Source organism: Natator depressus, chromosome 3 (genome assembly GCF_965152275.1).
Source record: "Natator depressus isolate rNatDep1 chromosome 3, rNatDep2.hap1, whole genome shotgun sequence".
Lineage (NCBI taxonomy): Eukaryota > Metazoa > Chordata > Testudines > Cheloniidae > Natator > Natator depressus.
In genome coordinates this window covers 28,802,819-28,829,194 of record NC_134236.1, presented here as the reverse complement: position 1 = coordinate 28,829,194, position 26,376 = coordinate 28,802,819, and positions in this window count along the sequence as shown.

Here is a 26,376-nt window from a genome sequence, read left to right as displayed (position 1 = left end):
CAGCACTCAAGAATTGCCTAGTGCCTTCCAGAATCCAGAAATAAGATCAGATAAGAGGAAGAAGTTCCTGCTATAATTCAACCAAGTCCTCTTTGTTTATAAAACACATGGGGCCTGAAAACAAGAAGGGAGAAATTAACTTATAAAACAGTTCTTTTGTTAGACATCTGTCTGCTTCCCTGCTTGTAGCTGTAGCTCACGAAAGCTTATGCTCAAATAAATTGGTTAGTCTCTAAGGTGCCACAAGTACTCCTTTTCTTTTTGCAACCTTAATAATGTTCTTCTAGTGTATATTATGTATCTATATGGCATCATTTGCTTAAACAGGATCATACAAGTCTCAGCACAATTTAATTCTGGGGTCAGAAAGACCCTAACCTGGGGACAGTTAAGTGTATTTCACATTTAGAGTTTGATTTTGCTCACTTTACCCTGGTGAATAGTCCTGCTGAAGTCAGTGAGCTTACTCACATTTGGGCCCCTGAAATCTGATCCAAAGCCCACTGAAGAAAATTGAAATCGCTCCATTCCACTGGCTGAGTAAAGCACTCAGGGCAGTCTAAAATAAAACAAACAATAATAACAGTGCTGTAAAACACTAGAGGGAATTTTAATGGCTTTGTTATTGCTGCTTGCTTACTTTAATATTGGGCTACAGTTCTTCACCTATCACAGGCTACTTTATCAAGGCATGGGAAGACATAACTCAGATTGGGGTGTCATAACTCAGGACTAGCTGCTTCCTTATCTCCCAACCTCAGGTGTCAGTGGACCTATCCTGGGGTGGAATCTCATAATTCTCCCACTCCCAGTTGGGATCTAGATTACAGTACCCAGTGGCTCAATCATGCTTGCCAAGCCGGACCAGCTGGGTTCAGTACTTGTGGTTCTTCCCTTCAGAAGTCTGTGACCAGTGGTGAACACAGGAACCAGACACTATCCTATCTAGAGGCTTGCCACATCCCTTGGCAGAGACCCTAGGCAAACCTCTCTTTACTGTCTCCCAAACAACAGCTGCCTTCCCTAGAAAAAGTCATTTTTAATCTAGCCAGAAGTCCTTTGCTTCATTTTCCTGGGTCTTTTGGTTCTCAGCATTGGCAAAACAATCTGTGTAACTTGTCTGGAGCCTGGCAGGTAGGATCCTCACAGTTAGTAGCTAAGGCATTCTCTCTAAAACACCCCAGGGTGTTTATCAGGAGGCGTCTTATCTCAAGTCAATTTATTGCCTTCTGGTTTGACTCCCAACAGCCTGTTGATTTAACCAGCATAGTCACACAGTAACTATCCCAATAACATGTTACATATGGTATTGATACATTATTACAGAGCAGCCTCATTCTGACATGGGATTGTGAGCTGTTTCCCAGAAACAATGGAAAAAGCGAGAGGGGGACCGAACAACTACAGTTGCAGTGCCAGGATTTGATTGCATCTAGATCATCTTCACAAAAATGCCACCAGGATAAGTGTCAGTCCAATCTTACAAGATGCTGGGCTCCTCTTGCAAAGTGCTTAGTGCTTTCAAATCCCACTGCAGTCAAAGAGAGGGTTAAGCCCTTTGGGCCAGATTCTGGCCTGACTTGTGTTGCTGCTTATGGGAGTGTAAAGTGCCTCCACAAAACTGCAACCTTCCCACTTTGCACAGGTGGACAGGACAGAGTGGGAAGTAAGCAGAGTCCTGGCTCCCCCAATGCACCAGACACTGTAGCTGTGCTGGTTATAGAGCGTCACATTTACTCACTCCCTAAAGCAAGAGAGAGACATGTCCCTCCTGGACAGCGCCATAATCTGTTGCGCCTTGCCTAGCACACAATCTAGCTCTCAATAGCACACCAGAACTATTGTGAGGAGTAATGGGCCTGATTCTCATTTCATTTTCTAAAAATTAGTGTAACTCTGTTGGCTTCAGTGCAGTTACTCCTAGTTTACAGCAGCTAGAGTCCAGAATCAGCCCAAATGTACTTTTTGTCTAAAAATTACCAAAGATATGTATTAGCTCAAAAAACGGTTAAAAAGATGAGAGCTTTACAAATATATATATTTTGGTGTACATGCTATAAAAAAGGAGATTAGTAAATCATTCCAATTGTATCATGGGCTGACATTATGGTTATTCATTCAAATTTGGAAAACACTACAAGCCAGCTGAAAAAATCTGTTCTGACATCTTGCCTTCTACTGATATGCAAATTAAGTGGCTATTTGGTGTGCTGGCATGTTATAAATTGGAGGATAACAGTGGTTGTCAATGAGATATAGGTCTTTTATTCGGAAAAACATCAATAAAATATAGTGTACTGTCCCTTTAGTCCTTTAACATTTTAGTATTTGTAAAAATGAGACTTTCCAGTTCATTAAATTGCAGCTTGCAGGGCACTATACAAAACTAGTTAATCTCTATAAATGGTCATTCTATTTCAGTTTTGTCATAGGCATTTTCAACATCAATGTCAGACTGTGAACTAGATTTTGGAATGCAACCCAATTGCACAGTTCTTAACTCAGAACTTCTTCCGTGGACTCAGAGAAATCAGGGATTTGAAGGGAGGCCAAAACAAAAGGGAGGTGATCTTCACGTACCTGTGACAAGTGTAATCATAATATTATACAGTCACTTTTGATTTTCATCTAGTAACTTAAATTGTGCTTTATACTTCCAAAGCAACTTACAAATATTAATTAATCATGAATTAATCTGATGTTGATTTTGAAGAAGAGAGTTTAAGGCCCAGATCCACAAAAGTATCTAGGCTCCTAACTTCCACTGAAATAAGTGGAAATTAGGAGTCTACATAGATTTGTGGATTTGGGCCAAAGTGACTAATTATGTTTTAAAATTGTATTTTTCAGATTTTATTTTACTTTAGTAAATATTTTGAGTTAGAAAAATATCAGGTTTCAGAGTAGCAGCCGTGTTAGTCTGTATTCGCAAAAAGAAAAGGAGTACTTGTGGCATCTTAGAGACTAACAAAGGTATTTGAGCATAAGCTTTCATGAGCTATGGCTCACTACATCGGATGCTGTAGCTCATGCGTATGCTCAAATAAATTTGTTAGTCTCTAAGGTGCCACAAGTACTCCTTTTTTAAAAAATATCATCACTTATGCAGCACTTTCCATGTTTAAAAGCATTGCAGAGGCTTGTGAGGAAGAATGGTTTAGTGGTTAAGGCATGGACATGAGACTCTAGGTTCAATTCCTACTTCTGCCAAAGAGTTCCTGTGTGACCTTAGTCGCTAGGCCCAAAGTCAGGAGCCGGGACAATCACTGTGATTTACAATGCCCAAGTTAGGTCCAACACAATGAATGGGGAGAGAGAAGCCCACTAGACTTCTTCAAGTGATATCTTCAACGTGGCAGTTGTTGACCACCACTTTCCCACTTTTGCTGTTGTGACAGAGTTGTAACACTTCCACTCTTCTTTGGACACCAGTCCATCTGACGATATTTCTGACTGAACTGGCTCTCTTTTCTGGTTTGCCTGTGATCTCTTCTGAGAATATGAGTGCTGGAAGCAAGTTGCTCTGTGATCAGCAAGCTATGTGTCCACGGTTACTTTAGACTGTGATTCACAAAAGGCAGCATGCTAGGTGAGGAGATGCCTAAGGTAGCCAATGGGACAAGAAGAGTGTGTCCTGAGACCTGCCTCTCTCAGGTAGATAGTCACCTATGTCCAGGCCACAGGGAGGTTTTTATCACTACTTGCAGTTCACAGCCAGGAACCCTCTTTGGAGTTAGGTACCTATGCCATTTTGTCAGGAGAAGGATGAAGAGGTGATAGTGCTGGTGCCCACCTTATAACTTTTAGCCCAGTGGTTAGTGCGCTCACCTGGGATGTAGGAGACCCAAGAAGAAAGGATTTGAACAGGTCTCTCTCACCTCTCTGGACAGTGCTCTAACCACTGGCCTAAATGTTATAAGGTGGGCACCTTATCCTGCTCCTCCTCTAGCCGGATTTTGAATGGGACCTGATCCTCCAGTAGGCATGCTCTGAGCATCCTTATTGGATTAAGCCTCATGTGTAACTTAGGCAGTCGAATGCCTGTCTTTCCCTTTTTGTTAATTGCTCTGGGGCTTAGGCAGAAGATCGGTGTTTGGATGCCTAGGAGGAGGCAGCAGTGCACCTACCCAGAGGCAGAAACATAGCTGTCGAGCTTTTATTCTGAAAATTTATGCACTGAGCGAATTAAGGCACCTACAGGATTAGGCAGGAATTTTGTGCATCACAATGGAGCCAAAACTGGGTCTTAGGCACCTACCTCCTTTTGGGAGACTGAGCCCTTAGTCTCGCTGTGCCTTAAACTATCTGAAAAATAATACTCCCATTTTCTGTCTTGTCTACTTAGAGTGGAAGTTCTCTGGGGGAAGAGATTGGTCTCTTACTTAGTGTTTGTACAGTTACTCACACAACAGAGTCCTGATCTCAGCCTGGACCTTAGGGATCACAATAATAGTAATAATGGTAGAAACATTAATCCTCCCAACAGCCTCTGAGTTAAGTAGATAAATCCACAGTTTAGGTTGATCCATTGAGAATGCTATACAAATTCAGTTTTTTCAAGGGAAAGAATTTTAATGAATCAAAATTTGGGGAAAGACTGGATTTTACATAAAAGTTGCTCTTTTTTTTAAATAGAAGGGGATGACAAAGAAAATAACTAAAATTCATTTCTTACTGGAACAAGTAGCCATTCAGCATCAGTTGTATCCTTACATATTCTGCTATGTGGTTTCATTGAGGGTAGGAGATAAATAAAGGTAATAAGGATAAATAAGGCTTCATTGAGGATAGGGGACAAATAGGAGATAAAATAGGGAGTCTACTGTACATACTAAGCAATGAGGGTGACTCAAGTGGTTTCTCACTAATGCTGGTGATAGTGGATCCTCCATGAAAGCTAGCTGACAACCAACACTGAAAATCTGAGCTATTGACCATCAGACAAAAAGTGATGCAATACCATTAAGCTGGCAAGACTGTAGCAGATCATGCAGGGAGGATTTTAATATATCATAGTGGAGAACACAGGAAATCTCTGTATTATTTTTAGGAAAAATATGTATGAATTGCTTTTCCCCTCACTTTTGTGCTGTGACCTACTCAGACTTGAAGAGGTTAATTTGTTCTCTGAGACAGGGGAATAAGAAATGGGTATTGGTCATGTAAGCATGACCTCAGTTAGTGTGAATGAACTATCAAGAACTGTCAACACATGAATGGAGCTACCTTGGAGAGACCATGGAAGACCAACCATAAGATATCAACTTTTAACTGCTGACCAAGGGAGGTAGAAGATGGGAAAATAGCCTGTCTACAGCTTCAGACAAAGAATGGAGGTGTAAGGAGACTGTAATAAGAACTCTGCTGCCCAGTGCAGTGGGGCAGATTTGAATCCTGGACACTGGGACAAGCATGCACATTTCCATTCTAATCCAAGGACTCTCAATTTCCCAGATTGCCCCTCGTGGCATTATGGTGATGTGGCCTTGCTGACAGATCAGAATCTAGACCCACAATGCCCGAATTCAAATAATATCTGCCAAACAGATAAAATAAATGTAATCAACTCACAATCTTCTGCTCCTCCTGGGCATCTTCTCAGTCCCACTCTTTCCCTAGAACAGTGACCCTCAAGATTTCTCCCTGGAGTCCTCCATGAAGCATCGAACCAACCAAAGACAGAGCTAAATTCCCACCCCCTCCTGGGTCTGAGTGTCTCATCCTCATTTCAATTCTGTTAGTTTTCTCTGTCCTTTTTTCAGAATTCCAACTCACAGCATGGCCTCCTTCGAGTCTTGCCCCTTGCCAGGGCCTACCACAAGACCCTCTTTCCTATGTTTTCTACCTTTTCCTAGCTGTTGCCAGACCTCTCTCACCAGAGGGAACTTGAGACCTCCTCTCTCCTGGACATCCTCCCCTCAACTGCCCTGAGCTCCTTCCTTTAAGTCTACCTTGAGCCTGACATGCCTCTCCAGATGTACTCAGGTGGGGCTAATAGAGTTCTCAGACTTCAGTTAGCTATATCTTGGCCCATGTGGGGTTTATATACCTTATCACAGACCCTAAAATACTGTATTCCAGCTGACTAATAAATACTGGCTTGTTTTGGAAAGGCTGCCCGGTGTTGCTGCAAAAATCTGCTGATTGCATAACTCCCAGAGGGACTGAGTCTTTGTCAGGGACCTAAACTCATGAGGACGCTCTAGAGGACCCACTGCTGAGAACTCTGTACACTTTTTAGAGTATTCCCAGAGGATCTGTATAAAAGTCAGAGGCAAGCTCAACCTGTTGATTCATGACAATCATATATTATTTTTTCCTCCAGTTTAACACTAATATTTGGATTTAGATGGATAGAAATCAGGATTTTTCAGATTTAAGCTTAAACTCAAAGGCAAAATTCAGATACCAAGTTATCGTAGTGTAAATTGAGAGTGACTGAGAAGAGACATTAGGCCACAGTCCCCAGTTATGGACTGCATCAGGCCCTCTCTTTGATCAGATGCTGTTCCCACCTTGCTCCTAAAGAAACACACTCTTTAGAGTCAGCTGAGACTCTAAGCTCTTCGGGACTGATCCTGCTTCTTTTTAGTCAAAACTGGAATTTACAATTATTAGGAATTGCTGAAGGCTACAGAACACAAAAAACCTGGGAGAAGGGGTCATGAAAGCCAAAGAAACTGAAGCCTAAATTGGCTACCAAACTATACAGTATTTTAGGATATTTATATAATTTCACACACACAAGAAACTATGTTAACAGAGCATTATTAAGGTTGAAAAAGTAAACACTCAAACATTCAGAAATGCTGTCCCAGACACTGCAGGAAGAAAGACAAATAGCCTGGTTTAACTAGACTTCAAATTTATTAAGTAACACATCTGACAACTTTCCAGCAATAACTAGCTTAGCATAGCTCCTTTGTAATCAGTTCTACCTTCTGGAGAGCTGCCATCAGCCTCCCATCCCATTAATCTGATCCCAGCATCATTGATGGGACTGCATTGCCCTTTCCTGGTCTAAGTGTTAAGAGGGTGAGGAAGAGGAAACTGTCTCCTCACTGCACCACACATTAGGAGCCCCACCTCCATTCCCTACCTCTTTATGAGATGCCTTTTCCTAATCTGCTTGCAATTCCAGTTTATCAGAGAACCTGACCCCATTGAACAATTAGCTGCACTGGGCACCTGCCACCAGGAGGTGCCAGCAAATTGCTTATCTGCCTCCCACCAACTCCTACTAAACTCCCAGACTGCTAACAATTCGTTTCCTAATTGCAGCCAGAGTAATATCTACTCCTCACTATCTCCCAGCACCTAGTCTCAAAAATCTGTCCACCTCTGAATGGATCGAAGAACTGGCCATTACCAACATGGACCAGTGAGCAGAGATATCCGTCTCGGTACCTAACTCAGTCTCCAGCCTAATGGGGTTGGGGTCTCTTTTTTTCTTTTGCTGGCTCCTAACCTACCAGCCAACAGGCTTGTATTCTCTCTTGAATCCCTCCTGGATTGAAGTAATAATGTATCCAGGTGCCCATGATCTGTAACTCACAAACCCAGTCTGTGTACCACTATCCAGTCTGACAGTATACTGAACTGTTAGAGCAGGAGCACAATCATGAGCAGCCCTGAGCTTGGCTGTATTACCCTTGTAATAAAAAATGGCAGATTAGAGCCTGAGAGAAACTAGAAAGCTGCTCACTATTAAACTTTATTCCTATTCTGCAAGCCTTCACCGTGTTCACAGATGCAAAGGAAGAATAAGAGAAAGATAATTATTCTAGATAATTTCCCACCTGGTATCATTTGGGGGCAATTGTATCAAAAGGGAGGATTGCAAATCTGATACCCTGATATATATATATCTCCTCTTACTATATGATGTCAGTCCTCTGAGGACTTTTAAATCTGGAATCAGTCTATCTGTCCTTCATGTGATATCTTTTGTTCTACTGAACACCTCCCCACATTATGCTCTCCTTTGTCACAGTAAACCCATAGGAGTGCCCATAGCACCATAAGCAGATAAAGCCAATCCCACACTGCCACTTATAGTCCTGTGCCTAGGTGGAGAGCACCCAGCTGAATTCCAATGGAGTGTCACCTCCCTTGGGGGCCAAGGCAAATGTGTGCTCCAAAAGTAAGTGTGTGTGTGTGTGTGTGTGTATTTAACACACCTCCACTTTTGTATTTGTGTAAATTCTAACATGTGCCCTCACTGAAGGCCCAGCATAGTTGCTAAATTCAGGCTTATCTGCTGGGGAAACCTATAACCCATCATCAGTACCAAGGATGACACTGGATGAGCCAAAGTCCTCCATTCTAACCATATTTCAATGTCAGCCTGGCTCTGCTTCAGTTCCTTGCACATTGCAGTCATCAGTTTAATTTCCTCCAAATGGGCCCATGCCATAGCCCCAGGGGTGACACCAAGGAGTATCAAGTGGGATTGGGCAAAAATATCCTGAAATATTTTCCTACTACTCCTTTCACCAGCCCACGTGACTGGAGAAGTAGAATAGCAGCAGATTTACTGTGGTGTGAGCTGTGACTGTGGAAGTGATTAATGAGTAGTTCGGATTATATCCCTGAGTCACATATAGAGGAATAATGAACACAGCTTACTGCTTCCTGTGCAAATTCCCCCCCCCCACATCCTTTCGTGTCGAAAAATCTGTGTTTATTGGTAATGGCTTCAGCAAATGGAAAAAAATGGTTATGCCAAAGGTGCATGATTCTGACCACATGATAATAGTCAGAAACCCAAGAGCTCTCAATAGGCATGGGCTTCATTCAAAAATATTCTGTTAAAAGTTGATGGTCTCGATGTTCAGTTGCAAATTACTGATGCATATTTTGCTTTAGTGCAAGAAAACTGCATATATATTGAAGTCATAGCAGATGTCCAGTGACTCACTGAAGTTTGGGGGATGATTGCTCAAAGAGGAATAGAAGAGAGTGAAAGCAACAATAAGGGCAACTTCCTGAAGGTCCTGACTCGAATAGCCAAATAAAATTATGTGGTAAGAAAGAAATTTGAAAGTGGACCATACAATGCAAAACACAACCACTTGTCAACACAAAATGAAATAATTCAAATTACGTCAGAAATGATACTTCAATTCATAAGCCAAGAAGTGAAGAAGGATAATGTTTTCTCTAGAAAGGTTGACAAAACTAAAGACATTCACAAAGTAGAACAAGTGTCAATTGTGTTGAGATAATATACGAATGGCACAGTATATGAAATATTTCTGGGTTTCTATCCAGCCAAATCACTTGATGCAAAGTTCTTTTAGTATGTGAAGAACACATTGTCACAGTGTGGTACTGATATACATCACTGTATTGCCCAGACATGGTGAAATATGATGGTGAAAAGGTGTAAAGGTGTGTAAGCTCTCTTACAGGAAAAAGTACCTCAAACATTGTATGTTCCGGCTAAATTTAGTTATTGGTGATGTACAGAAAGGAAACAAATGCACTCATTTCCCCCCCACACACACACACACACTATCCTGGAGAAACTGTACACGTCTCTCTCAGAATCAGCTATATAAACTAAATGCAAAGTCCTTCAAAAGAAAGTACAACCCAAAAATATAGTTTTGGAATTGAAGAAGCTCTGTGACACTAAGTGGGCATGGTAAGTTTCTGCTTGTAATGCTGGGAAAAAGTTATTTCATCCATTCTTGTGACACTGTACTATCTCAAGATAAGTCAAGAAGTAACAGGGCAATGGGTGCACAAGGTCTTAGTTCAGTATTAGTGTGATCTTATCCAAAATACCATGCTGCCAGCCAATCCTTGAGCATCTAAAACTAAAGGTCTATTATAAAAGAAAGAACATGAAGAGAGTTATTAAATACGGATTATACAGACAATAGGGAAATGGGAACTACAATGATAGAACAACACAGAAATGAGGATTTCACATCCCAGCTATTGATAAGTGAGTTCTTGCCAGACAGGATGCTATCAAATTAAGTTTCCTTTTACATCTTCTAGGTATTTTCCTTTCTCTGGAGGTGATAGGAATACAATCCTGTCCTGATAATGCCTAACAGCCCAATAGCACCTTATTTCAATGTGACTAGTTTGGAATGTGAGGATGTGACCGGGTGCTTCCCAGCTTATGGCTGCCTCTGCTGCTTAGCCAAAGGCCTTAGCCTAAGAACAGGGCCTCAGACTGTCACAGTAAGAGAAGGACCTTACACCAGCAGACAGTGATTTTGACTCCTTTCTTTTATACCTCTATAACTAGCTAAGTGATAAGAATACACCTAAATTCTTAGAGTATCTGCCTTTAACCACCCCTAACTAATTTGTAACCCTTCAGCAGCCCTTGCTGAAGCAGCACCAAACTTGAAAGATTACTGGCGCTTTTCATAATGCAGCCCTTACTTCAAACCTTTTACAAGCAGACTGAAGTGCCTCCTTTCCCTGGAAGGTATTTAGTCCCAATGGGCAGGGGCCTTCTTCCACTACCCATATACCAAAGGAGGGTTGGCTTCTCAGCCACCCCCATCCCTCTGGGGCCTCTAACAGTGCCTCCATTTCCTTTTTAATATCATCCCAGGTTGACCCCTGCACCTGGTATGGGCCCTGGTTCTTCCTTATCCATTTATCCAAAAAAAAAAATCCTTTACCCTGGCTTGCCAGAACCCTCAACTGGCCTGAATATCTATATCCTAACACTCCACCCCTTTCCCCCCACCCCCCTTTCTTTTAGGATATAGATATTCAGGCCTGTCTGCAATGGCCTATACTCTAAGAATTAAATTTTCTGGGTGTAAACTAATTAAGGTGGTGGGATATAAATGGTTAAATAATCATGTTACAATATGTTAGGATTGGTTAGTTAAATTTCAGTAAAATGATTGGTTAAGGTAAAACTAAGCAGAACTCAAGTTTTACTATATAGTCTGCAGTCAATCAGGAAGTGGGGGGGATGGGAATAGGGGGTGGGGAAATTGGGATCATGTTTTGCTAAGGGGGGGGAATGTGAACAGGGACACAGGTAAGGCTCTGTGGTGTCAGAGCTGGGAAGGGAGACACTAAGGAAGGAAACTGCAGTCATGCTTGCTGGAAGTTCACCCCAATAAACATCGCATTGTTTGCACCTTTGGACTTCGGGTATTGTTGCTCTCTGTTTATGTGAGGAGGACCAGGGAAGTAAGCGGGCTTATTCCTTCACCCGCTAACACCTACCTCTTCCCTGTTCAAGACAAGGATTCTGAAATGTGGATACCAAGATTCTCCATGGTATGAAATTTGGGCTCAGCTGTATAGTGAAAGCTGACAAAAGAGAAAAAAAAGCTCACTTGTATGTATTTTTGCCAATAATTTTTCAACCCATCTGCCAACAGCATCAGCAGCAAAGGGCCAGGTTCTTAGTTTAGGGGATTCTCTACAATTTCTTAATTATTTTGTCTTGACCCCCCACCCAGTAATCTGGGAATCTATAACCACTCTGGGCATGTTTGCAAGCAAATCTGTACCCACTCTCAAGTACAGAGGTTCAAACAAATGAAATTTATTGGGAAGGGGAAGAAAAGGGAAAGGCCAGGTTGAACTGGGACAAATATTTACAATTTAACATCTTCCACCACCATTTACCTCAGGGTGCATAAGTCACAGTCTCAGACAATTGGACCCTGAATGACTAGTGTGGTTTGTTCTCCTTCCCATCCTCTCACTCTCGGTTTGTGGATTCCCAAGCTTCTTCACTCACAGTTGGGAAGTCCAGGTAAATCAGGGTCCCTGTTTTATAGGCAGCTCTGGGGCACCACCTGTCCTGCTATATTGATTTCAGCAGCTAAGACACGGAGGCCTTACCAGAGTCACTAGGCTGACACAAGAGGAACAGGAGTACTTGTGGCACCTTAGAGACTAGCAAATGTATTTGAGCATAAGCTTTCATCGGCTACAGCCCACTTCATCGGCTGCATGCAGTGGAAAATACAGTAGGACGATTTTATATACACAGAGAACATGAAACAATGGGTGTTACCATACACACTATAACGAGAGTGATCAGTTAAGGTGAGCTATTACCAGCAGGAGAGGAAAAAAACCTTTTCTAGTGATAATCAAGATAGGCCATTTCTAGCAGTTGACAAGAACATGTGAGGAACAGTAGGGGGGACGCAGACAGTTGCTGTGAATTCCTCTGTTTCCACTGTAGTGCAACTGCTCTCCTATTGGATACTGTGGCCTGTGGGTGAATCCAGCTGCTGCTTTGCTGTACGTGAGGGGGGCTGAGACTGGGCCTGTCATAAATAGAAAGGGAAGGGTAACAACCTTCCTGTATACAGTGCTATAAAATCCCTCCTGGCCAGAGGCACAATATCCTTTTACCTGTAAAGGGTTAAGAAGCTCAGGTAACCAGGCTGGCACCTGACCAAAAGGATCAATAAGAGGACAAAACACTTTCAAAGCTGGAGGGGGGTGGGGGAGAAAGGCTTTTGTCTGTCTGTTCTGTGTGCTTGTTGGAGAGAGATCAAGAAAGCAAGCAATCCAACGCCATTAGAATTAGTAAGTACAAGCAAGAAAATGCGTTTTACAAGTTTAGTTTTGTTTTGGCTTGTGATTTTCTCTGTGCTGTGAGGAAGGTGTATTCCTGGTTTTCTTTCTGTAACTTCAAAGTTTTTGCCCAAAGGGAAATTCTCTGTGTTTTAAATCTGATTGCCCTGTGAGATTAGCTTCCCTTCTAATTTTAAAGAGGTGCTTCTTTTACCTTTTTAATAAAGTTCTGTTTCTTTTAAGAGCCTGACTGATTTCTCTATTGTCCTAAGACCCAGTCTGTGATGACTTTGTAACAAATTAGCTAGGATATTATTCTCAAGCCTCCCCAGGAAAGGGGGTGTAAGGGCTTGGGGCAATATAGGAACTCATAGACTACCAGGGTTGGAAGGAACCTCAGGAGGTCATCTAGTCCACCCCCCTGCTCAAAGCAGGACCCAGCCCCAATTTTTGCCCCAGATCCCAAATGGCCCCCTCAAGGATTGAACTCACAACCCTAGGTTTAGCAGGCCAATGCTCAAACCACTGAGCTATCCCTCCCCCCCAAATGCCAAGTGGTCCTTTACCTGATTCTTTGTTAAATCACTTGGTGGTGGCAGTGTACCTTCCAAGGGCAAAGAGTTTGTGCCTTGGGGAAATTTTACCCTAAGATGGTAGAAATAAGCTTAGGGGGTCTTTCATGCAGGTCCCCACATCTGTACCCTAGAGTTCAGGGCCCAACAGCTGCTTTGCTTTGCCTGCTGCTCAGGTGAACAAAACTGCCGCCAGCTCTGGCCTCTGCTTGCCGCCAGCTAGATAACTGGAACCTTTGATGAGTTCTGCTCATGTAGGCAATTACAGCTTTTAGCTCAGCTTTTACAGATAAGGAAATCGGTGGCCTTGGGAACCCAACAGAGTCCCTACCACCCAACAACAAGCAAGGAATATGCAGTCTTTCTCCATTTACCCTGTGGTTCTGTTCAGGGCCTCTTACCCCACCTCAGCAAACACCAATTTTCTTCAGTGTGACCCCATACCCAGTCATCGTCCAGATTTTGCCCAGGTAGTTTTCCCAACAGGATAATCTCAAAAATATGGGCCCCCAAGTACAAAACTTGGTCAAATGATACCCTAAAGTCCCCAAATTGCCTTCATTTAATATGTAAATGAGACACTGCCTCACTGAGTGAACTCCCCTTGTTCTTCAACAGATATCAGAGAGCTCACTCAATTACCTCCCTTCTCTCATAGGCTTCAGGCCACAGGACTTTCAATTTGTTAAGATTAATGGGCTAATGTTATTTAAGACAATTTGGATGATTGACAGGTAGTCCTGAAAATGTTCATGAATCCTCCTGAAAGTTTCATGAATTTAAGAATGAATGATTTGTCCAAAAACATGTACTGAACATTCTTTGCCATTCATCATTCTTCTGTTTTGTTTTGTTTTGTTAAAATTGAGTCATCCAAGCAGGGCAATGAAACAGCACCACATGATGGAATATGGAACAGTTTGAGAGCAATGGATAAAGTGGAAATTAGTCCAAACTGTTTGCAAGTTCTCTCAAATAAAAAGTACAGTTGCAGAAATCAGGATTGGTTGGTGTGTAAGTCACAAACCGTAAATTGTCTGAATCTTTAGGGGGAGTGTTAGTCCTAGAGAGGACATATAATCCCATTGAAGCCAAGTTGAAACAGGAGCTACGCACTGAGAAACAACCAAATCTGGGTGAAATGAGAAGGGAATTAAAAGAGATTCCCAGAGATTCATATTGGATTGAGTTAAATCTCTAATTAGTTAGATCAAATAATACCAAAAAATAATCAGTTATAAATTCTGGGGAAGGGTCTGAGTATATGGGTGTCCATTTGATTATAAATCCTAACTAAAGAATTCTACCTAAATAAAAAAAAAAATCTATAATTTGGAGTTGGTTTAGGAACATAGAATTGGAAAGGACCTCTACAGCCATTGAGTCAAGGGCCCTGCTAACAATCACTTAAAGTAGTTGAACATCTTATTACTGAAACCACCAAATTATTTAATGCCTAAAAACTCAGGGCCAATTATAATGCTTCCTTAGAATTCTATTGTTCTGTGGTGGCTAACCCTTTCCTGTGCCTCCTCACTCCTCTAACAGACATACTTTATCAACTGTATCCAGAAATTACAGCTGACAACTTCAAGTCTCTCAGAACTATTAAACATAGAACACATTTTAATAAGTAATTTTATGGAACATTACTTAGGGTACCTGAGGAACTTTTCTGGAGCCTTCTCCATAGAGACTTTATGGGCACTCATACATATATGCATGGACACGATCACACTTTCACATCCCAAAAATAAAGAGAATAAAATGACTGGAATTACCTCCCGGTTAATAAAAATTAAAGACACAAAAAAAGGGGGAAAATGAGATACTTAAGATAACATGGGGTTGCAAACTCTTCAGCTGTCACAGTCTTTTCTAACTCTTTTAGAGTAGGAGCTGAAACTGCAGTCAAGAATCCAAATGGTGATGTTCTGCTGGCACATTGTGTCTCACTATTGGACCTCTGCTAGATGCAGGGAGAGAGTGAATAGGCTGTTTGTGGATGCTGTAACTTCCTCTCTCTGAGGTGACTGCTCTTGGAGATTCTGGAAGGACAGGCTTCTGTCAGGTGGTTTGTTGACCCAAAGGATGAGCCTTCTAGGGCTTACCCTTGATTCTTATGGCTTGTGAACCTCACTTTCTCTATCCTGCAGTGCCTCCCTAGAAGATCTTCAGGTATATGAGATGCAAAGACTATCTTGGAGCCATGCAACTTGGTCCAAGCAAGTTTGAATTAGGTCACCATCAGCAAGCTTCAACTTGGAAAAGTCCTGCTTAAATCAGCAATAATATAAAAAAAATTGAGATGCATAAGACCACTTTTGAGGAAGCTGCTATGATATTATCTGAGTTTCACTGTTTGAGATGTCAGCAGCTCATGGAAAGTTCAATATGAAACTCCTACCAAAAGAGCAGATTGATTTTAAAAAATCCCTAGAAAGAAAATCACTCAACATTCATCCTTCAACAAAACTAAAAATAAGTTTGAACTTATGATCTAGTTCATCTGTTTCTTATTCTTCTTGAAACAAGTACTTCCTATTTTGGCTGTAGTTGAAATAGTTTACCTTCTGGAATCTACATTTTGACAGCCTTGATGGCCTGCCTTTGTTATCTGAAATCCCATCATCTGTCTTCTGCAAAAAAGCTATCCACCAAAAATACTGCAAACCAACTGCACAACTAACCACTATATCATCACTGAATGAGCAGTACTGTTTCTACATGGTTTCAGAGTAACAGCCATGTTAGTCTGTATTCGCAAAAAGAAAAGGAGTACTTGTGGCACCTTAGAGACTAACCAATTTATTTGAGCATAAGCTTTCGTGAGCTACAGCTCACTTCATCGGATGCATACTGTGGAAACTGCAGAAGACATTATATACACAGAGACCATGAAACAATACCTCCTCCCACCCCACTCTCCTGCTGGTAATAGCTTATCTAAAGTGATCACTCTCCTTACAATGTGTATGATAATCAAGTTGGGCCATTTCCAGCAAAAATCCAGGTTTTCTCACCCTCCGCCCCCCCCCCCCCCACACACACACAAACTCACTCTCCTGCTGGTAATAGCCCAGCCAAAGTGACCACTCTCTTTGCAATGTGTATGATAATCAAGGTGGGCCATTTCCAGCACAAATCCAGGTTTTCTCACCCCCCCGCCACACAAACTCACTCTCCTGCTGGTAATAGCTCATCCAAACTGACCACTCTCCTTACAATGTGTATGATAATCAAGGTGGACCATTTCCAGCATAAATCCAAGTTTAACCAGAACGTCTGAGGGGGAGGGGGGATAGGAAAAAACAAGGGGAAATATGCTACCTTGCATAATGACTTAGCCACTCACAGTCTCTATTTAAGCCTAAATTAATAGTATCCAATTTGCAAATGAATTCCAATTCAGCAGTTTCTCGCTGGAGTCTGGATTTGAAGTTTTTTTGTTGTAAGATAGCAACCTTCATGTCTGTAATTGCGTGACCAGAGAGATTGAAGTGTTCTCCGACTGGTTTATGAATGTTATAATTCTTGCTGAATTGGAATTCATTTGCAAATTGGATACTATTAATTTAGGCTTAAATAGAGACTGGGAGTGGCTAAGTCATTATGCAAGGTCGCATATTTCCCCTTGTTTTTTCCTACCCCCCCCCCCCCCCAGACATTCTGGTTAAACTTGGATTTATGCTGGAAATGGCCCACCTTGACTATCATACACATTGTAAGGAGAGTGGTCAGTTTGGACGAGCTATTACCAGCAGAGAGCTATTACCAGCAGGAGAGTGAGTTTGTGTGTGTATGGGGGAGGGGGTGAGAAAACCTGGATTTGTGCTGGAAATGGCCCAACTTGATCATCATACACATTGTAAGGAGAGTGATCACTTTAGATAAGCTATTACCAGCAGGAAAGTGGGGTGGGAGGAGGTATTGTTTCATGGTCTCTGTGTATATAATGTCTTCTGCAGTTTCCACAGTATGCATCCGATGAAGTGAGCTGTAGCTCACGAAAGCTTATGCTCAAATAAATTGGTTAGTCTCTAAGGTGCCACAAGTACTCCTTTTCTTTTTGTTTCTACATGGATTTATTTTCTCTACATCCATGTAGATCTCATTTCACAACCAGGGCTCTAGATTGAAGTTTCTTAGGGTATCAAGTAATTGTTTTCTTACATGTTTGGACAGTGGCAAGCACACTGTTGCTGATTGCTACAAATTATTTTCCAAGCTAATTTATTAATAATGAATATGATGAAATTAAGCCTATTATACACTGTCTGCAAATTGTCCTTGAGAGTTTGATTTTCTTTGATGTATTTGGTGTGCATAGTGGGTTGCCAAATTTCAGTGATAGATTGTTTGAAATATGAAATTTGTGTTGTTTTGATTCCACACCTTGGTCATATTGTATTAATTCTGTTCCTCATTGGCTGAGCCATGAGTGACTCTTTAGGTACATCTACACTAGTGCCTGTACATGGTTTCCATTGACCAGGATGAGCTGGCAGCAGGGATCACAGAGGATGCACCTGGTGGAAGAGGATCATGTAATTTTGCATCTGTACCTGGAGGAGGCAGTTGTGGAAGCCCCTCCCCGCAATGAGCCTGAGGACCCCGAGCCTCAGCAGTAACCAGAGCCCAAGACTGGTAAATTACAATGAACCTCCACTCTCCCTGCCAATATCCCTTCTTGCTCTGGTGCTACATTCCTAACTTTAAGCCCTGTCCCCACTTCATTCCATCCTGAAATGGTCCTGAGCCAGACAAAGCTATAAGTCAATGATTTTATTAATTTTCCTTTAACCACTATTATGCAATTGGCAGAAGCTTTAAAACAGATTAAGCAACAAGCATTGTCCACCTATCTGTCCATTTCTTGGCCAGCATGCAGATAGCAATGGTTCAGGGGTTATGCAGACTGCAGAAAGGGCAGTTCATAGTAGTGGTGACTAAATGAATTAAGAGTCTTCCTTGTATCATGGCCACTGACCTGTCAACCAGCACCACCACCACCCCCCTTCTACCTAATCCATACTCCATGACCGTTCTGAAGCTAGAGTTCATAACTGAATCCCCTTTTCCAGGGTGATGTCATCAGGGTGTGGTTTTATCAGCTTCAAAATAACTGTGGACACTGACCAACTAGAGAGAATCAATTTCTGCAGAAAAAAAGTCCCTTCTCCTCAAATACAAGGTTGATGTCCTCAGCACCTGGGTGTCATGAACATTTCCAATGTTTCGCACATTGGTATTCATGAATCTTCCTCTGTGGTCCACTATGCCTTGCAGAATGAATGAATAATAATCTTTTCAGTTCACACACTCACTTGACCTTTCTGGTGGGTATTGGGATATTGGTCCCACTGGTGGCCCCTGCCCGATTCAGAAATCCCATCCTCTGATACCCAGCTATTATTTCTGGAACTCTGTTTATGACAACCACCCATGGGTAGCTCAGTGTTAATTGCCATGCAAACCTGCACAGCTATGATCCCACAACAGTGGACTTTCCAACCCCCAAGTGGTGTGCAACCAACAAACAGTTGTCTGGTGTTGCCAGCTTCCACAAGGCAATAGTCACCTACTTCTGTGCTAATACGGCTTCCCTGAATCAAGTGTGCTGGAGGTTTGGTGCAAGCTCCTCACAAAGCTCCATGAAGGACTATTTCCTCATTTGGACGTTCTGAAGCCACTGCATCCCAGGTTTCCAAAATGATGTGATCCTGCCACACCATGCGCATCTCCTGCACCAGAAGCAATGGTCCACCCATGCTCATACAATGGCAATGCAAGCATTCACCATATCTGTTCCATGGGACACAAATGGATTGTAATTCACCATTATGGTCAGCCATCAGCATGTCAAAGTTCTGCCCAGATTCTATCCTGCATCTTGCTGATTGCCTACTCCAACACATAACCATTTGTCTTGCAATAAGGTGCAGGAGCAGAACCAGATCCTCATCCAGTTGTTTCATGTCTTCCAACCAGGTTGGCAGGAGGGAGGGGTGAGCAGGAACTACCATCAGCAAATTCATGAAGGCAGGAGACAGTACCAGCAACACACTTCAAGGTGATTCCTAGAATATCTCCCTGTGATGCAAACAGCCCTGGGATACCTCCATTGAAAGGGTAGTGCTAACATCACATAACAGCAGTGTGGACATGGGTATACTTGTGTACATAGTATTATACTCACGTCCAGCACAGCATATATGGACACATGGTGCAGTTATTGGGAACATGTGAGAGCATGTACACGGTCAAGTAACAGAGTATGTGCGTCACTGTAGACAAGAATTGCACATCCAGTGCAGATATGCCTTTTTCCAATTAAAAATTCCTCCATTTATTAAAGATTATAAACCTTTCAGGTTAGGGACTGCTTCCTCCTGTGTGTCTATATAGCACCAGGCACACTTTAGGCTCTATAAAGACTGTTTATTTTTATTAAGGAAGAACAGCAAGCATTAATTGAAAAATGATTCTCTGTAGAAGTAATTCATTCTCCTAAACCATCTGGGTCCAACATTTTAACTTTAATTTTAAGATTAAAAAACCCCAAATCCAAAGAAAGTCTGGCACACTAAAGGATTTGGGTTCATAGATCAATGAATGAATTACACTCCTCCTTATACAAGCATGTGCAATATGTGACAGGTAAAATATACCCTTATTTGTCATACTTAAATGCTTCAAAAACCACAGAATAAGAGAAAAAAAAAAAGAGGAAAACTGAGATTAGTTGAGACACAATCTGAGCATTTTATATTATGTGATTTACCCCTGATTAAAGGACATGATTTATGCTGGGATTCCCTTCACAACCTTTCCACTCAGCTTATCCCAAATATCTCATCCAATTCTGGAAGAACACTTCATTGAGTTCTGTGGGATCCAAAAAAATCAGTTTGACTCCAGTTCATCACTCAGGTTTCTTTATTAGGCATCTAACAGCTCTTTCTCCACACTTGCCAGGCCTGTACACAGGGTTTAGGTACAAGCTAACAGCACAATTCCAATTCACATCACACACTACACAGTTTATATGCGTCTTTCCTAGCTACTAACATCCATACCTTTTGAATGTAAGGACCAATCCCTTTGCAAGCAAGCTTATCAGTTCAGGGTATTTCTGCCTCCCCTCCCACACACACTAAACAAACCCACAATAGTTAGTTGCCGCTTCCCTTATTTAGTATAAACATATTGAGAAAAAGTTATTTCATCAATTACTTGTTCAGCAGCCACTTGTCTTAACTTATGCCTGCTCCTCATGTCAGCTAAGTTACCCTACAATCCAAAGAGATTGAAGTCAGTCTCTGGGTCATATTCAAAACAAACAAAAAAAAAAGACACTCCAGACTGACTTTTGGGTCTAGCATACCACTTCCAGTTTACATCATGCAATCCAGTCTCATTTAGGGCCGAGATGGCACACCAATGCCAAATAGCTGGAATAGGGCTGGTCTTGCCTTTAACTGAAAAGCATTCTATGTATCAGAAAAATATTGGAACCTTTACTACAAAATTTGTAGTAAAGGCAGCCACATCACCTCCCTTCTTTGATTTCCTCAACTCCCTCCATGTTTTACAACATCAGATTCAGGGTTTTTGTTCTTGCCTTCTCAACTCTGGTGCCACAAAGTCCTCTAGCAGTAATGTCATCAAGCCACAATTTAGTCTCACTTCAGAGATAAAACAATGTAATGAAGTGGGCTATTTCTTTCAAAGACTGTTTTCCTTTTAAAGTATCATTAATTCCACTCTTTTGTAAACAGCTGGTTTTGGAACAATAGTAACTAATGGAGGTGGTCCATAACCTTGCATCCAAAAGCCTCTAGAGCCAGATCCTCAGCTGGTGCAAATCAACATAGTTCTGCTGAGGAATTTACACTGCTGAGGATCCAGACCACAGGTTTCAAGGAGGTAGGTTAAGATTCAAACCACCCAGATTTGGCACCCTCATTAGTTTTGCTTCTGTGTCAAATCCAAACCTGGAGAGGGCCTGTTTTGTGTTTTGAGTTGGAATCTTGTGAGAACAGCCAGTTTCATGAAACTTCAGCCAAAAATGATGGAAATCCTTAGTAACAGCTAATTTCATGAAATATCCTTTCTTCAAGGTGACAAAAATATGTGGTGACCGATTTCCTCAGTTTGCAGTCACTCCTAGTCAACATCTCACAAGATGTTGGTCCAGATGACTACAAATCCAAGGTTTAAAATTGCTTTGATCCAAAAACCACAGCTCTAATAATCCAAATTCAAGAATGAAGTAAGAGTTCAGCTGAGCTTCTTGTGGGGGACTGTATTCACAAGACTCCCCTCCAAACCTCCATCAGGGTACCAAGGAAAAACACATTCAGTAAAACACACTTAGAAATATTTCATTTTCTACCACAGGAATCACATTTGAAGAGATATGGGATTAGTTTTTAGAAACATTCATCCAGGGAATGCCCAAAGGTCAATGGTGGGTCCAGACCTGCATCCCTTCCCTATCTCCCTTAACTTTAGTCTCTTCAACTTTCCTTTTCCCCCACCTTCATACTTCCCTTGTCAGTGTTGTCCCCCCATTAGTTGGGGAGTATGGATTTAGTCAATATTATTTTACTATTTACATTGTTAAAATGGGTTTATGTATTCTGTTAACATTTTACTGACTGTTAAGATGGTAATTATAAGTTTATCTTTTTGTACTGTGATGTTTGTACTGAGAAAAAACCTTGAATACAAATTTCATCAAAACAAGTTACCAGTGGTTGAACTTACCTTAGTGAGTGACAATGGATCTTGCAACTTCTGGGAGCTGATTTTCAAACTAACCCTTTAATGGATGCCACGAATTCCACTTCCCCATGCACAGAAAGGTCTGTGATTTCAAAAAACACATTCCTCTTGGCAGATATATTTTTAAACTCCCATCAGTTCATGTATTGGTTACAGAAATAGGTAATTCTCTATTTTAATCTAAAAATAAGTGTGTTTAAGTAATAGATTACAGGATCTGGCAATGTATTATTATTCTGTTAGGCATGATAGAGATCTTGTAAAATAAAAACCTGAAGTCAAAAATTTCAAGTAAAAATGACTCATTTTAATAAATGATGTTGAATCAGGTAATTATAGCCTTCATGTCTGTTGAGAGGATTTGGCTAAATTTATTTGAAAACATTTTATTGCCAGTATTACATAATAGCATAATTATGCCATTAGTAATAAGTTACATAAAAGAGTGATACTGTTTTGTTGAAGATAGGTTAAAAAGATGATTAGACAACACGGCAATGATAGTTTTATCTCTTGGGCCAGATCTTCAGCCAAAGTAAGTTGACATAACTCCATTGACTTCAAAGGAGTGACACTGATTTACACAAGCTGAGGATTTGGCCTAACATTAGATATACTCTATCATTCTCATATGTAGGTTAAAGGCAGAATCACTTACAGTATGAACTCAGCAGCAGAGAGAGTGAATTAAGTTGTCCATGGTGTCTTAAAGGTATCGGACAATTTAATTTCTTCTTGAAATTCAGTTCAAAGGGTATAAAAGAATGTATGCATGAGAGATGAAACATATTCCATTGGGAATATTTTTAACTTTTTAAACTTTCATTTTCTTCTACTTAGGTTTAATGGAATCTACATTCAAAATAGTTCAGCCTATTCACTGCCCTTTTCTTGCACAGGAAGGCAATTATTTCAGCCTGAATCTCACAGGGGGCTAATGAAGAATGATTGTTTATCTTATTTGTAATGTGTGTATTTGGATTGATCTATATCCATTGGTTTGTGTTATTATCTGTTCAATAGTTAATTTAATTTTTTACTTGAGATTTATTAACTTTCTAATTAACTTAAAGTGTTTTGGTTTTTTTAATATTGACTACATTGTTTTGTAACAGTGAAGTAATGATCTATTATAGCAGTATCCCTGTATTCTGATTACCAAATTCTCCTTTAGGATCTCAGTATTGTTATTGTAATTTAACAGAATGAAATTGAATGCAACAAAGAAATATAATCCACCCCAAAATATAACATTTTACTTGGACTAATTTCAAGGCACCTCAGAGAGCTGAGAATTTTTTTAGTCAGTTTCAGGTCAAAGTCTAAAATTCTGTCCTTTTCCAAGTCATTTGCTGAATAAAATGAATCAGCTGGAAATAAGCCTCATGATACCTTCTATAATAGGCACAGATCAATTTGGCTAGGACCTGAACAATGCAGATACAGCAATTTACACGTAAGATCAATATCCTGACGGTAAGTCTAAAATATAACTACACAGTAAGCCGGTGAATTCTAAAAATGGTGTATTTCCAAAAAATGAGGGGACTTAATCTCAACAGAACATGCATATATTCTTTTATAATCTTCTCCGGTAAGGGATGTAGCATTCCTGGGACTGTAATAGATTCTCTAAGGACATGCTTTCTCTGCAGCAGTGAAAGAATAGGTAATCTCATTAAGGTAATCTCATGTAGCCCTTGATATCAGAAATGGCTTCTCATGAAGTACTCCTATGAGAAATCACATGATAAGTTCTGCATTCAATATTCATGCTTTGTTACAAACCCAAGGAAATAATACCAAACTCTGAGACTGACATAGCTATATCAAACAAGCAACAAAATCTTGTATTTGTTTAATGTTCCCTGAAAAAAAGTGTTTAGCATAGTAAAAATTTATTAAAACTATGTACAGTTGTGACAATTATACTTTGCACTTCTGCAGAGTCAACAATTCAAGGTTCTCAAAGTGCATTTATAAATAATAATAAAGTTTTGCAACACCTTCATTCAATAAGGGTCTGATCCAAAGCCAATTGGTATCAATGGAAAGACTCGTGTTGACTTCAATGGGCTTTGCATCAAGGCCAAAGCAAACAGTCATTTCTATTTGGCAGATTGCAAACCTGAGTCAGAGAGGTAGTGCAGACAAGGCCTAAGTGAATTTCACTAAGTCAGAAAGGAAGCAGAAGGCAGAGCTGGGAAAAGAACCCAGTTCTGTTGCAGCCTAGTCCTTCACTTTAACCCCAAGACTATATTTCCCCTAATGGCATTATTGAGGATTTCCAGCTGAAGCAGGAGTATCATATTGAAAAACTATGCTCAGCAGATGTTACAAATGGCAACAAAAGTATCTAAGTGAAACCAATCAATAAATATTCATTTTGCATAAGTTAGTCACTTCACACAGGTGGTTACTTAACATTTTAACAATATGTATGGGACAATATGTATAGGGGGAGGGATAGCTCAGTGGTTTGAGCATTGACCTGCTAAACCCAGGGTTGTGAGTTCAATCCTTGAGGGGCCCATTTAGGGATCTGGGGAAAAAATTGGGGCTTGGTCCTGCTTTGAGCAGGGGGTTGGACTAGATGACCTCCTGAAGTCCCTTCCAACCCTGATATTCTATGAAAAGTATTGCTGGACAGTGATGACAAGAGAATCTGAACAAAACAAATCAAAATGATCCTGTAAAGTACAATAACCTCATACATTTTGCTGCTTTAGAAATGTAAACGTCATTGTAATTGATGCCAGGAGATTTTGAGTGGCTTATGAGCTACAAAGAAAAATGAAAAACAAACAGAATAAATTGCAAAAGCTTGAGAATGCCAAAGCTGCTAGCCCATAAATGAAACAAGTTGATACACCTTTAAATATACTTTACAAACTCATCTCTGTCAAAGCCAGCGTAACTGGCAGCGTCCCAGTTAAAAGGGCATTGTGCCACAGTTATTTTTTCCCACACAAACAATAAGACCTGTAACATTTCTGAGCATACAGTTGTCAGCCTCTCTTCTAATTCTTTGACTATGATCTTAAAGTATTCAAACGATATGGGCACAGACCAGAATAAAGGTGCATTTAACCTGCAAAGTCAGGTAATCTGGTGTTAGAGCGCTTTCTCTTCACCCTCTCCCCTGGTTCTTGTCATGCAGACAGAAAGCAGAAGATCAGAAGTTCGAAGTGCAGGCAATGTGATGTTTATTGGGGTTTAGTTTCAAGCAAACATATTCCGAAGCCCTTCACACCAGTTGGACTTATGTCCATACAGCGATAAGAGTTTTCCCCTTCCTCTCCCCCAACTACAGTTCTATACGCAGATAGAACTCCTTCTTCTTCTAACCCCTAGCTCTGCATACCTTTGGAGCTCCCTATTCCCAGTGTTCTGTTTCCAGCTCTGATACCACAGATCATTTACCCTGTCCCCCTTCCCAGCTCTGATGCTGCCAAGCCTTGCCTGTGTCCCTGTTCCTCATTCCCCTGTTCCCAGTCCCCCATCCCCCTATTACCATTATCATTCCCCTTCCCACCCACCCCCTTCTTCTTAGCAGGCCCAAATATATCTGCACTGCACACCCCTAGTCAGACCCCTTATAACTTATTGTCATATTCCATTCTGGAGGGTCCTGAGTCAGGGTCTTCATCCCATCGCATTTGTACCCCATGGGAGGGGTAAGGTTGTGCTCTGGTCAGGGGAAAGGCATTTCTCTGGACTCTTAGTGTTTTACCTCCCCACTCCCAAATCCTGCCTTGCCCCTCCCAACTGGTTGCCTGACCTTGCTTTGAGATAAGGAGTTGAGGCAGTCATCAAGTGTGTGCTCATACATTACATTCCCAGCATACCCTGTAGCACTTTTAGCTCCATCCCTTATCTGTGTGTGACAAGATGGCCAATGTTAGTCTGGTGGGTCCTGCACTTTTCATGGCAGGGAGCTAAGATGCCACCCCTTGCCCCTGTTCTTGGGGCATCAGTGGCCCAGGAAGGTGGTAAAGGAGGGAAGCAGGGGAGGGGTCTGGGTTTGCTCCTCACTCTGAGCCCCAGCCCCTCTCAATCCTGTGGGTTCTTACCCTCTTCCCCCTTGTGCGGGGTACCTGAAGTCCTTAGATGCTGGGGAAGAATCTCCCTCCCCTACTGGAGCAGGGTCCCTCTTACTTCAGGTCTCTGATTTTCCAAGTCTCATAGCACACCTCCAAGCTCTAGTCCTCTCTCCTTCCTCCTCCTCCTCCTCTACCTGCCTGAAGCAGGGGGTTTTATTAGGTTCCTAACAGGGCCTTAATTGACTGCAGGTGCTCCAATTAACCTGCAGCCACCTTCCCCAGTCTACAGGGAACCACGCCTTAATTAGCCTTGAATTTATATATTTCCCCTCTAGCACTTTCCCACAGCTCCCTGGCTCTCCTGTATCACAGTGTCATTCTACTAAAAGCCCCATCTGATTGTGGGAAATGCAGCACACAGCATCTTTGTCCTTCACACATAT